Source organism: Cervus elaphus, chromosome 19, assembly GCF_910594005.1.
Source record: "Cervus elaphus chromosome 19, mCerEla1.1, whole genome shotgun sequence".
Classification (NCBI taxonomy): domain Eukaryota; kingdom Metazoa; phylum Chordata; class Mammalia; order Artiodactyla; family Cervidae; genus Cervus; species Cervus elaphus.
Genome location: NC_057833.1, coordinates 64,943,308 through 64,956,342, shown reverse-complemented (window position 1 = coordinate 64,956,342; position 13,035 = coordinate 64,943,308). Strand labels below are relative to the sequence as shown.

At 47.6% G+C, this 13,035-nt stretch overlaps 1 protein-coding gene across 2 annotated transcripts in view; it reads right to left on the bottom strand.

Moving 5' to 3' along the window:
- RFTN1 (raftlin, lipid raft linker 1) overlaps positions 1-13,035 on the bottom strand; it is a 212,642-nt gene that overhangs the window by 198,242 nt on the left and 1,365 nt on the right. The window lies entirely within an intron of this gene.

The window sequence follows — 13,035 nt, the reverse complement described above, 5'->3', positions numbered from 1 at the left end:
CAATATGCCAGCACATTTGGAAAACTCAGCAGTGGCCATAGGACTATAAAAGGTCGGTTTTCATCCCAATCCCAAAGAAAGGCAACCCCAAAGAATGTTCCAACTACTGTAAAAATTGCGCTTATTTCACATGCTGCTCAGTCACTTCAGTCATGTCAGACTCTGTGCAATCCCAGGGACTATAGCCTACCAGGCTCCTCTGTCCATGGGGATTCTCCAGAAAAGAATACTGGAGTGGGTTGCCATGCCCTCCTCCAAGGGATCTTCCCAATGCAGGGATCAAACCCAGGTCTCTTGCATTGCAGGTGGATTCTTTACCATCTGAGCCACCAAGGAAGGCCTCACACACTTGCACACACTCAAAATCCTTCAAGCTAGGCTTCAACAGCACATGAACTGAGGACCTCCAGATGCACAAGCTGTGTTTTGAAGAGACAGAGGAACCAGAGATCAAATTGACAACATTTACTGGATCATGCAGAATGCAAGAGAGTTCCAGAAAAACATCTACTTCTGCTTCACTGACTATGCTAAAACCTCTGGCTGTGTAGGTCATAATCAACTATGGAAAATTACTAAAGAGATGGGAGTACCAAACCACCTTACCTGTACGTGGGTCAAGAAGCAAAAGTTAGAACTAGACATGGAACAATGGACTGGTTCACAGCTGGGAAAGGAGTATGTCAAAGCTATATATTGTCACCCTGCTTATTTAACTTCCATGCAGAGTACATCATGTGAGATGCTCGGCTGGATGAATCACAAGCTGGAATCAAGACTGCTGGGAGGAAATATCAACAACCTCATGTATGCAGACGATACCACTCTAATGGCACCAAGAAAACCCATCCAAGAGGTCTTCAAAGGCAGAAGAAAGAGAAAGCCTTTCCCCACTCCTACGGTTATACAGCGAGGAAAGAGACAAAATATCCTTCCATATATAGGTGTTAGTATGCTGTAAGGTTCTTTATCTTTCTGGCTTACTTCACTCGGTATAATGGGCTCTAGTTTCATCCATCTCATTAGCCTCTAACAAAAATAAATGAAAAAAAATATCCTTCCAGTTCTCTACTAGAAACTGGCTGAACGTCATTAGGAACTGGATGCTAACTGGGGAGGAGAGTAAGATAATCACCAGGGGTTCTGAGACCCAACTGCAAAGACAGGACGTTAGACACTGCAAATGACCCAGAAGCAAAGACCCTTCAACTGTGACATTCTGGAAAAGCGACTCTTTCTGAATCAAGCCCAGAAGGAAGTGTGTCTTTGGTGTTTATGGGGACCAGCTTCGTCCAGGAATTGTCAGCTCCATGAGGGAGAGAATTTATGTTTCAAGTTCACCCATTCATTCATTCAATGCAAACTTATTATAACCTGCTTTGAGTCCTGCCCTGAATTAGGAAACATAAAAATGGAAAGATCAGGTCATAGGCTCAAGGGGACCAGAGGTAAAGGAGGAGACAGAAAATGAAGGGATGCACATGATACGGGGAGGCTGGTTGTTCTAGAAGTCTGGGTGGGGCGCAGGGCGTTCAGAGAAAACCACTGTGAAATCAAACAGATGGCACGTCCCCAGAGACCTGCTTCCAGAAAAAAACGCATCAGCAACAGGACACAATATCCTGTGCCATTTTACTTCTTTATTTATTTGTTGAGTTTTTTTTTTAACGTGAACCACTTCCAAAGCCCTCATCAAATTTGCTACAACACTGATTCCATTTCTATGCCCTGGCTTCTTGGTGACAAGGCATGCAGGATCCCAGCTTCCCAACTAGGGACTGAACTTGCACTGACCTCACTGGAAGGCGAAGTCTCAATCGCGGGACCGCCACAGAAGTTCCACTGTGTCATTTCAAATGTTAGAAATTTTTATTTTTGAAGTATTTCTAATTTGTTTTTTAAATACCTCCCCAGATGCCCATGAAAGCCGCTCAGTCATGTCCGACTCTTGGAGACCCCATAGACGATACAGTCCATGGAATTCTCCAGGCCAGAATACTGGAGTGGGTAGCCTTTCCCTTCTCCAGGGGATCTTCCCAACCCAGGGATGGAACAGGGGTCTCCTGCATTGCAGGCGGATTCTTTACCAACTGAGCTATCAGGGAAGCCCAGATGCCCACACAACACTGGAAAATCACTTCGAAAAGGATCACTTTCTGAAAAGATTATTTTTCAGCTGGGATTAAAAAAAAAACAAACCTCAGTTTAAAGTTCATTTTTACTACCAACTAGCATGCATGTATTTCAATAATGGGGGCAATAAATGTAGTTATATTTTCAAATACAAATTAGTTTCATTAAGAGTGAGCTTTCATTTACCACATTTGCTGCTAATCTGAGGCAGACTGTAAAGCTAATTTTAACAACTGCCAACAGCTCATGACAAGCGACCAGAGATGGTGCAATTATATGCAATGATGCCGGATCAGCTGGCAAACTCATTCTTTATTTCTTCACTCAAATCCTACATTTGATGACTCGAGCGTGTTTATTACATCATTCAGGCACCCAAAGCAAGAACTGATGATCCAAATTAAGAAGTTTTTACATGATGAGAACATTTCTCTTCACTCAGAAATGTATGAAAATTTGAAAACCCAACCAGCTATTTGGATGCTGTCAAATCTTGATATCCTACAAACTGTCTACGAGAGAAACCCAAGCAAAACTGAAACGGACCCACTGACAGTGTGCCTGACTTGATGCCAAGGAAAAGAACAATCTGTATGAAAGGGACTATTTTACAGTGCTGTTTTTTAGTGTCTATGTGTGCATCTGCATATGAAAATCCATGTGTTTTTGTTTTTTTTTCCTTAACTGACAGGACAGGGACCACAGCATTCACAGAACTTTCGTCTGGGTCTGAGGTGATGGGAGGCATTCACTTTATAGCTTTTCGTATTTTTCAAGTTTTCCGTGTTGGACGGGCATTCCTGTTCTAGTTGAAGACATCAGGTGTATCACAGCCAGCCTCCAAGATGGGCCTCAGTAGTTCTCCTGCTCACCAGGGGACACCCCCGCACTCAATGGGGCTGGCCGGTGCGGCCATCGGGAAGCAGCAGGAGGGCACGCGTGCCTGGGGGAAGCCCGCTGCCATTCTGGGTGCTTGCGCTCAGCCGCCGAGTCACGTCTGACTCTGCGACCCCACGGACTGTAGCCCGCCAGGCTCCTCTGTCCATGGGACATCCCAGGAAAGAGTACAGGAGTGGGGTGCCATGTCCTCCTCCAGGGCATCTTCCCCACCCAGGGATCGAACCCACATCTCCTGCAGTGCAGGGGAGTTCTTCACCACTGAGCCCCCGGGGAAGCCCCGCCATATGGGGAAGACACGCTATTAACCGCATAGAGAAGCCCCCGGGCGGGCACTGAGGCCACCACCCAACAGCCACGACAAACCCAATACCCAAGTGTCAGCAGCGCTCAGCAGCCTTCAGGCCAGCCGGCGTCCTGGCCAGAACCTCAGGAGAGGCCCCCCGGTCAGAACCACCCAGCTCAGCCGCCTCTGGATTCCTGACTCACAGGAGCCCCGAGAAACGAGAAACGTTCACTGCTGTTTCCAGTTGCCAAGTTTGGGGGTAAAATGTTACACAGCAAAAGATAAGGGGAAAAAAAAAAGATGAAAAAAAAAAAAAAAGAAAGAAAGATAAGAGGGGTATTTATCAAAAGAAAACACCCGGCGGAGACGGATCCAGACTTCCTTTCTGCTCTCCAACGAGTGTCCACCACAACCACACTTAGCTGAAAACAGCCCCCCTCTCAAGAGGCCGCCACTCAAAGTGCGGTCCTCAGACCAGCAGCGCCGCCACCCGTGGGAACGGCCCACCCAGGCCTGCCGTCCAAGTCCACACTGCCACGTGTGGTTCAGCAACGTCTACACCACAGGAAAGCTCCAGAGACCCTGGACCACGGAGGTGGCTCTTCATCTTGGCTGCCCACTGGATCACTGACGGCTGTTGGGAGGGTCCAGACGCCCAGGCCGTTCGGATGGGCCAAGCATCCCTTCTTAAGACTGACAGGAACTGAGATCCAGGGTTAAGCACCGACGCCCTCAGAGCAAACCCCGTCCCTTCCTGCTCCTTACCTCTCCAGCCTCCCAACACCCGGGCCTCCCGGGCCCTGAGTCTGAAGCGCGTAGCCAGGGGCTGGAGACCGCAGTCTAGAGGAGGGGGGTTCTGCAGACCTCCTAGGGGTTTCACCCCCGTTTCTCCTGAACCTCTTGGGACCTCATGTCCTACCTCTCCAGCCTGTCTGCTTTCCTCCTGCACAAGTGCACCCCAAATTTCTACCCTGGTCTCCTTCTGTCCTTCTCTCTCTTCAAACTGCTTTCACTATTAACCCCTGCAAACACATGGATCAGGATGAAAAAATGAGACATCTCTGCACCCACTATCGCGATTTAACAAATGCTTGCATTTTATTTGTTCTCAGATCTTATTTTTGCAGAAATACTTTTGGGGTGCAGCCTTCATGCCAGTCCCTTTGTCCCATATCTTGCAGTCCCTGCTCCTCACGCCTGAGCACATTACATATAATACCCAGAACAATACAGGGCAAAGGCCCTGATGCTTTTCAGGTCACGGCGTGTACGACCCCCAGTGTCCATGTATGTTTTTTCACAGCACCCCCAGGCTGCGAAGTTTGATTAATTAAGTAGTTGGGTCCAAACAAATAATTACATCCAAACAACTTAGCAGTCTTTGGAAAGAATAGACTACATAAACTGAAAGAAAAAAATCTTTCACTGCACCTTTCAGTCAGCATTATTGCTTACTTCTGGGACGTGTGCACTGGGCAACTTCTCAAACCTCAGACACACTAGACAGCCCCACCCCACCCCTCCACCATCTCCTGTTCCACAACGATCGTAGCAACCACCCCAAATCCAGCTTCGCAAAGAGATGACATCATCAAAAGGAAGTGGTGCCCTTTGATGTTGGTACTGTGAACCACCTCCGGCTGGCAATGAAAGACATCCAACAAGCTTGCTGCAGTTCTCAGCACAGAGTCTGGGGCCCTCCAGTATAGGACTGGACGTGTCGCTCAAGAAAGTTCCCTAACTACCTCCTCTCCCCTTAGCTGTCAGACCCCCTCTCAACCTGACTGCTTTTCAACTCCAGCTCACAGGCCCACCTACCCATTTCAACATCTCCCCCTAGAACTTTCTTTCCCGGCACTTCCAGAAGGATATGCCCCAAACAGGACTCAATGTCCTGCCCCCAAAGCCAGCTCTTCCTCCTGGGTTTCTTGTGTGTGTATACATGTGTTTCCACATATAGACATCTACAGACAGAAGTTGGGGCAGAGTTGTTTTAGAGGACTTGTCTTTGGACTTGGAGGCTGGCAAGTCTGAAATCTACAGAGTAGACCAGGAGGCCAAAGACCCAGGGAACAGGGGATGGAGCAGCCCTGAGCCCCAGAGGCTGAAGGCCCATCCTCGGAGATTTCGGTCAGTCCCTGAACTGGCCGGACGATGCCCACTCATACTGTGGAGACTGGTCTGCTTTTACTGATTCAAATGTCAATCACATCTTTAAAAAATACTGCAGGGCAACACCTAGACTGCTACTTGACCAAAACCTGGGCACCGTTGTGTAGCCAACTTGATACGTAAAATAACCATCACACACTTCTTCACTGAGCACTTATTACATGCAAGGCACTATTCATGTAGCTCAGATGGTCATGAATCCACCTGCAATGCAGGAGACCCAGTTTGACCCCTGGGTCGGGAAGATCCTCTGGAGAAGGGAATGGCAACCCACTCCAGTATTCTGGCCTGGAGAATCCCATGGACAGAGGAGCCTGGTGGGCTATAGTCCATGGGATCGCAAAGAGTCACACACGACTCACGACTCAGCGACTAACAGAACAATCTAATACACGGTTCCTAACGCTGGGGATACCGAGGTGAAACAGGGACAAAAAACCAAACAAGAACCTCGCCAGCCTTACAGACCTTACTTTCAGGAGCAGAGAAACAGACGTTAGACACAAAAATAATGAATGAAGTTCAAGCTTAAAAGAATGTCGCATAAAGACAAGGAAGGCAGGGATTTAAAAAAAAAAAAACAAAAAAACAAGGTGATGAGGGCAGGCCTCCCGCAGAAGGTGACAATGAGCAGAATTCGAGGAAGGGGAGCCCTGGGAGAAGTGGGTGGACACAGCCTTCACGGCGGCCTCACGTGCAAACAGGCTGGGGTCTCCAGGACCTGCCGGGAGGCAGGGCGGCCTGGGCAGCAGTGGACTCCCGGGAGGCGCGAGCTGGTGGTCGTGGACAAGACGCCCCCTAGCTGCCTCAAGGCAGGTGGGAAGCCGCGGAGGGTTCTGAGCCCAGGGGAAGGCGGAAACCAAGTGTTGACCAGGGATGAGGAGCAGTCAAATTCTGGATATGTCTGGGAAGTAGCCAGTGGGATTTCTCGTGGGTGTGGAGACGGAGCATCCAAGACACCTCCAGGGTGTGCGCTCTCAGCATCTTGCAGCGGCACCTCTCTTGCTGGATGGAGCCAAGGGAGGAGGGAGTCTGTTCTGGCTGCACTAACTCCAGCCAAGGGCAGCAGGGTGAGCAGTGGGATGGATTTGTCCGGGGCTGAGCCCCGACGCTCCTGGGACTGCCCCGTCTTCCCACGGGAGCACCAACCTCCCGAGGGCAGCCGCTGCCTTGTCCCGAGAACGGCTACCCCAGGGCCCTGCCCCAACAGGTGCACGAGAAACATGACTCACAGTCTTCAAGAGCAGCGAGGATGCCTGCCATCTGGAAAAGGAGGGAGACGGGGCTTGGGAATACCTGCCCATTGCTGCCAAGTCCACCTTTCTGAAAGCACAGCACAGGCGCTGGGCGAGGCTCGAGTCAGACCGCCTGGATTCAGGTCCCAGGGCCCAACTTCTTAGTTGAGGGACCTCAAGGAAGCTGTTTAACCTCAGGGATCTCAATCATAAAGTGGGGGAGGGCTGCAGAATCCACTGGCATGGTGAGGATTAAATACGTTAACAACTGTGAGGCCCTAGGCGGCAAGAGTGCTGCGATTCATGGGGTCGCAAAGAGTCGGACATGACTGAGCGACTGAACTGAACTGAGGCGGCAAGAATACACAGAAGAACTGTACAAAAAAGATCTTCATGTCCCAGATAATCACGATGGTGTGATCACTCACCTAGAGCCAGACATCCTGGAATGTGAAGTCAAGTTGGCCTTAGAAAGCATCACTGCAAACAAAGCTAGTGGAGGTGATGGAATTCCAGCTGAGCTATTGTAAATCCTGAAAGATGATGCTGTGAAAGTGCTGCGCTCATTATGCCAGCAAATTTGGAAAACTCAGCAGTGGCCACAGGACTGGAAAAGGTCAGTTTTCATTCCAATCCCAAAGAAAGGCAATCCCAAAGAATGTTCAAACTGCAGCACAATTGCACGCATCTCACATGCTAGTAAAGTTCAAAATTCTCCAAGCCAGGCTTCAGCAATATGTGCACAAGCTGGAATCAAGATTGCCGGGAGAAATATCAATAACCTCAGATATGCAGATGACACCACCCTTATGACAGAAAGTGAAGAGGAACTAAAAAGCCTCTTGATGAAAGTGAAAGAGGAGAGTGAAAAAGTTGGCTTAAAGCTCAACATTCAGAAAACTAAGATCATGGCATCTTGGTCCCATCACTTCATGGGAAATAGATGGGGAAACAGTGGAAACAATGTCAGACTTTATTTTGGGGGGCTCCAAAATCACTGCAGATGGTGACTGCAGCCATGAAATTAAAAGACGCTTACTCCTTGGAAGGAAAGTTATGACCAACCTAGATAGCATATTAAAAAGCAGAGACATTACTTTGCCAACAAAGGTCTGTTTAGTCAAGGCTATGGTTTTTCCAGTGGTCATGTATGGATGTGAGACTTGGACTGTGAAGAAAGCTGAGCACTGAAGAATTGATGGTTTTGAACTGTGGTGTTGGAGAAGACTCTTGAGTGTCCCTTGGACTGCAAGGAGATCCAACCAGTTCATCCTAAAGGAGATCAGTCCTGGGTGTTCATTGGAAGGACTGATGCTGAAGCTGAAACTCCAATACTCTGGCCACCTGATGCGAAGAGTTGACTCATTGGAAAAGACCCTGATGCTGGGAGGGATTGGGGGCAGGAGGAGAAGGGGATGACAGAGGATGAGATGGTTGGATGGCATCACCAACTCGATGGACATGAGTTTGAGTAAACTCCGGGAGTTGTTGATGGACAGGGAGGCCCCGTGTGCTGCGATTCATGGGGTCGCAAAGAGTCGGACATGACTGAGCAACTGAATTGAACTGAACTGAGGCATCTAGAAACAACTGTCTGAATGTTAATCGTTATTAGTTGTTATCCAATAATTAGTTGCTACTAGTTGTTATCATGGATATTACTTGTTATCCATGATAAAGATCCCTGTCAACCTGCCATAATTAAACCACTCTGAAAGGATGCTTATAAAGTGTCCCAAGACACTGGAAAAAATCCCCAAAGACCTCTCCAAATTAAAGAAGTATTTAAATGGATAGTCTGATTCCCTGTACTCTGCCTTCTCAAAATTTTGTAAAACACGATATGATCACGTTCTCTTAACCAGAGTCTGCGATTAACCTAATTTCTTCTCATTCACCTTTACAGATAAGGTCTATTACAAAAATTTCTCCAAATCTGAAGAATTTGGGAGTTACTCCATAAAACTTGAAGGCTTCCACAGAAGAATTTCCCTGGGGGTGAAATACAAAGTAGGGAATTTTAACACACACACACACACACAAACCCACCTGCACAAACACACACACACACACACAAACGGAAGCTGATAATCCTTTGCAAAGAATAAACACTGCCCATTCGCGGGGTCCACCTAGGGAACAACACAGTTTAGGGACAGTTTAGTTTTAAAAGCCCAAGAACCACAGTCAGTGAAGTGCCTCTGGCTTCCTGGTTGAACAGTGTGAAAACAACCAACGCAGCTTCATAAAGCGGCATGAGACTTGGGGAACATTGGACAAGATGGGCACTCATAGCTGATGGCCCAGCCCTGGAGGGTCTGGGTCTCCTGCTGACACCCAGGGGCTGGTGCCCACTCCTCTGAACCCAGCCTGAGTGATGGACACCCCTAAGGGGGACAGCCAGGCCCCCTCCCCATCACCCCACACCACCAGCTACAACCTGCGGCCCCTCCAGCACCCATTAACCGACGGGGGCAGGCCTGACCCAGAAGAACCCCCACACAGAGCCCTCAGGTACCCCAGAGGGCATCTCCTCCACCTCAGGCCTGGCAGGCAGCCATCACACGTAGAATGTGACCTGATTTTCTAGCTCTTTGGTCCTGGCCCTGCTGAGAACGCTTTTTCTTCATGAATTCGGCCCAGGTAGGGAGTAAGTAACACAAATGCATATTTAAAAGCAGAACAGAATTCTTCTTTGGAGAGCAAGGAATTAACAGGGCTTCAAGCAGTGGCCATCACTTGCCCGCTGTACTGATCTTTTCAGAGAAAGTCTCTTGGTAAAATACACAATGATAATAACGTAAGCCCCTCTGGCTAACCCCTCTGGGGGCCCAGGAGAAAAGGGAAGCTCAAAATTTATGTCAAAAACTGAATGTGAATGGGAGGAAAGATCTCATACACACACACACACACACACACACACACACACACAAACCTTTAAAAGGTAAACATAAAAGAAATGTCTGGCTAAATTTATCTCTTTGTCAGTGAAAAATAGCCTAAGCTTTAGCCAAGAGTGTTGCCAATTCTTACCCGAGGGACAAAAGGGAACCGCTCACTCCAGAGCCGCGCCATCGAACCAAACTTTCAGCAAGGCTGGAAATATTCCACATCTCCTCTGTCCAGTACGGTAGCAAATAACCACATGTGGCTCCAGAGCCCTTGAAAGGTGGCCGGTGGGACTGTGGAACTGCACTTTTCATTTTATTTCATTGTTATTCCTTGATATTCAGATGTAAATAGCCGCCTGTAGACCATCGCTACAGCACTGGGTGGCTCAGTGACAGACACTCCAACTAAACATCTGGCAATGTCTTTCTTTTCCCACAATAAATTATAATCAGATAACTAATAATACCTTAAACCGGCATCAAAACAAGTACCTCCATTCAGGCCCCAGGTGCGCCAAAAGAAACAGACAAAAGACTTGAGGAAGCGGGTTCAGGGTGTCGTTTCTTGCAACTTCGTCCCCACTCTAGTTTACATTCTATTCTACAAGGGCTTCCTGCGTTTGGAAACCTATGCGTGTAGACAGAATCTGCATCTGTGAAACCAGAACGTCAGAGTCCCTTTCCTCAATGTCGAGGAAAAATGAAAATGTGAACTTGGGACAAGTTCTTTAACCTCACTGAGCTTCAGTTTCCTCACAGCCGAAGTGCAGATAAGATTAGCACCCACCTCTCATGAGAGTTGGATTCGAAGTGGGCACCTGGCCCGGGGAGCTGTAATTAGTATTCTGTTAATAACAACAGTAAAATCTATAATAAAATAAGGACCGTGCTACTTAGAATGGAAGTTTACCGTTGGCAAAGTTTGCCTAATAGTCTGAACCTGTTTCCCAGGCGGGAGGAAAGTGACTTCCAGTCAAAACACATCTTGGGGTCCTGACATCTTGGCGATCCCTGTCAACCTCCAGAGAGTAATCACCCAGATGGGTACCATGAGGGTTATTCACGGCCTCTGCCCTGTGGCAGGCACTGTACTAGGCTGGCAGAAGAGGGCAACAGTCCCCAAACATAGTCCAATGTCTCACGATCTCTTACACGCCCGCTGACCCCACTGACGCACCTTGGCGAGATGTAAAGGCTTCTTCCTGGGGCCCACGCCAGCAGGATGCTCCACTGCTGGATCTGCGAAGACCAAGTTTCGTTAAGGGCTGAATTCGAGAGGAGACCTGAGAGGGAACGGCCCGTTCTCTCGGCCAGGACAAGAAGAATAGCGCTGACAGGCCGCGTTTCTCACTGACAGGCCGAATCACTCTAACAGAAAAGCGGTGTTCTCGGAGCCTTCAAAAAGTCAAATCTGACCTGTCTCAAAGAGCAAACAAAATGCCTTTCAACAGCCAGCTGCCCCAGTCAGAGAAATCCAGCAGGAATCTACACCAGATTCCCAGCAACCAGACCAACGCACCAGAAATCCCCCAGGAGTTTCAAAGCAGAAGTTTAGTGGAATTCTGCGAGGTTGGGGGGGGAGGTTATTTTCCTTTATTTAGAAAGTACTCAATCTTCTTTCACAACCAAGGGGACGTTCCCCTACAGAAATCCCTTCTCTGAAGACCTCTAAAAATAAAATATGTGTCTGATCATCCACAATAAGTTAAGGATAAACCCATTTACCTGCAGAGTTAGGGATTTCCCTTAGCTCCTCCATCTACAAAAACAACACGCTCCAGACTGTCTCTAGTGGTCCCGATTTTTGGCACCTTTTGACCCCAGAAGAACCCTGGTCAACCATGTTCTTGACTCTGAGCTCCCTGGGAAATGAGCTGTGGTATCTGGAATCTCACATATGTATTCCTTGCTGATGGGAGTGTAAAATGGTCTAATCACGTTGGGAGAAAGTTCGGCAATTTCTTATAAAGTTCACATACATCTCTTTTATGACCCAGCAATTTCACTCCATTTACCCACGAAACATGAAGCACATGTCCCTAGGAAGACTTATAAACAAATATTCACAGCAGCTTCATTCCCAAAACCTGGGAATAACTCTTGTGTCCATTAACAGGGGAATACATAAACCGTGGTATAAACTGATCCTGGACTATAACCCAGTAATTTAAAAAAAAGACGAAATTACTGATACATAAAACATGAGTGAATCTCAAAAACATGCTGAGTTTAGGAAGCTTTACACAGTATTGTGGATTTCTACAATAACTGAAGTTCAAGAACAGGATAAAGTAGCTTTGAGTGATTGTTAAAAAAATGTTGGGGCCACAGACTGACTGGGAATGGGGATGCAGGAACTTCCTGGGGGCGAGGGCAACATTCTCTACCTTGATTACAGATGCGGGTTATACGGGTGTAGGCATCTGTCAAAACATGATGCAAATGCTACCCTCAAGATCTGTGCATTTCACTATATGTAGATAGGTATGTATGTATAAATTCACCATATGTATAAATTTCACCTTAAGAAAGTCATGAACATATATTGAACTCTAACAAAACTTTTAGAGGTGACCCGTACCAATGTTTGAAATTTAATTTAAAATGCATAAAACAGTAAGTAGGAAAAAAAAAAAACAGTAAGTAGAACTGATGGATGGACAGAGGATGAATGGATGGACAGATGTATAATAAAGCCAATAAAGTAATGCAAAATTACAGCCTCTAGATATGGCTGTTTGGGTGGTAACTGTTCTTGCAACTTTTCTGTATTTTTTAGAAGGAGATAGACATTGGATGAGCCCCAGGACCATCTCCCTAGCCCACCAACTCAGTAATCTAGCAAGACACCCATGCCCACCAAACCAGGGGCCCACATAATTTCAGTTCTGCTGAAAAGTTAAGGTTGGAAGAATGCAAGTAGCTTTACAGGAACTCACATCACTCATGCCAAAGATTTTCTGCCTGTTTCCCTACAGACAAAGCAATTATTTGAATGGAAGCCAAAAATTCCTGCTCCAGAGGGAGAAAAAGGACTCACTGACTTGTATTCCCAATTTACTCTCTTTTGCTTCCTGCACCAGATCAATTAGCTAACTGCACAACACCCCCCTTTCCATTTGCCCCACGGTCCAAGCAGCCAAAAGACAAACAAAGAAAAACCAACCCAGCGACAGAGGGATGAGGGGCTGCCTCTCAGACCAGAAACCCCACTGCAGGCAAAAAAGGAAGCAGAGCTCCCTCTGAGGTTAAAGTGATTTCACTGAGGTTAGCACACACAGGCACGGAGGAGTCCCAAACAGCTTGCTGCTTTAACCCCTCTGCGGGGTTTGGTGACATCAGGGGTCACTTGAACTTGGTAGGGAATTCAGCCTTCAGAGGTACCCGGGGTTGAGGACACGTGGAGTGCAGCGCACACCCT